The following is a 1,589-nucleotide window of genomic DNA, read 5'->3' on the forward strand; positions in this document are numbered from 1 at the left end:
GGGGAGGGGAGGGGAGGGGAGGGGAGGGGAAGGAATGAGGTACATGGTTTTGTGAGGGGCCAGGTAAACACAGTCCCTTTAGGAAGTAGTGAAGGTGATCTTGTCAGGAGCTGGGTAAACATAGCTTTCTTATAGGACAGGGCAGATACTGTCTTGTTATTGTATAACTGCTGTCCTGTCACTAGCCAAGTTGACGAATTATACCCTCATAGACCCATGTTTTTGAGTGCTTGGCCCATGAGGAGTGGCACTATTAGGAGGCATGGCCTTGTTGGAGTGGGTGTGGCCTGATTGGAGGAAGTATGGCACTGTGGAGGCAGGCTTTGTAATCTCCTATACTTGAGCTCTGCCCACTGTGGAACCAGTCCCCTTCTGCTGTAGACACAGGTAAAGTTGCTGTTTGGTCTAGGACTTAGCAGAGAGGAGATAAGCAGGCAGGGTGGTCTAGAGGGTGGTATAGAACCTCCCTTTGAATGGGACCCAGAGAAGTGGCACTGAGGTGACAGATCCTGGGGTCCCCAACAGGTGAAGTAAGAAGTCAGATGCTGAACAGTTTGGAAGCATGTTGAATAGCAATGACTAAAGAGGGTAGGTGTGATGGATTTGGGCAAAAGGCAGATCAGAATGCCTTGTAGACTTAGTCAAGCAGTCTTGGGATGTCAGCACATCTGCATTCAGACTCAGAGAGCTGAGGGGAACTGCTGAGGAGTCCACTCAGGTGACCACCGGAAGCTAGTGTCAACAGCATATCAGGCTCCTACAGTACCCAGACATGCAGCCCCCTGAGCCTGTCTTCAAGTCAGGAACCCCTAAGAGGCAGATAGGATGCAGGCTCTGCCCTTGATGTTTGAGAATGCTGGCTGTAGCCATGTTGGAGATTATGTCTGGTTTCAGCCACCTTGGCCAAATTATTTAACCACTGTGAAGGCAAATGAGCCTCCCTAAAAAGGCCATAATGATTTGGGAGATTCTATGACAATGTTGTTGGGGACCCACCCAGCAGGGAAAGGTTCACACTGACTGTTAGTAGCCCTGTCCCACTGCCAGGGTCTATTGTGTAGCCTACTGCATTCCAGGACCCACACCCAGGAGAGGTCAGCTCAGGTCTGGACCTTGGGACAGTGTCCTGCCCATCACAAGGTGTGCCTGACCACAGGCCTCTGGTTCCTGGCATCGGTTACCAAGGAATCCCTTTGCCCAGATGTGCCAGCTCAGACATTACTGCCAATTCTCATACTTCACAATGAAATAGAGACAGTCAGAGGTGCCTCAGGCACAGCCCTAATTAGGGAACACCAGTAAGTGGTGACCAGGGATGCTGTCATTTCTTATTTGTTTGTTTGTTTATTTATTTACTTAGTGTATATGGGTACACTGTGGCTGTACTGATGGTTTTGAGCCACCATGTGGTTGTTGGGAATGAAGGTTGCTCACTCCGGTCTGCTTGCTCTGGCCTAAATATTTATTTATTAAAATATCTAGCTGGGTCAGGCGTGGTGGCACACGCCTTTAATCCCAGCACTCGGGAGGCAGAGGCAGGTGGATTTCTGAGTTCGAGGCCAGCCTGGTCTACAGAGTGAGTTCCAGGA

General features: G+C 50.0%; 1 protein-coding gene across 1 annotated transcript in view; it reads left to right on the top strand.

Moving 5' to 3' along the window:
* The window catches only part of Itgb2 (integrin subunit beta 2), a 34,543-nt gene that overhangs the window by 31,467 nt on the left and 1,487 nt on the right, over window positions 1-1,589 (top strand). The window lies entirely within an intron of this gene.

Source organism: Mus pahari, chromosome 9, assembly GCF_900095145.1.
Source record: "Mus pahari chromosome 9, PAHARI_EIJ_v1.1, whole genome shotgun sequence".
In the NCBI taxonomy this organism is placed as follows: Eukaryota; Metazoa; Chordata; class Mammalia; order Rodentia; family Muridae; genus Mus; species Mus pahari.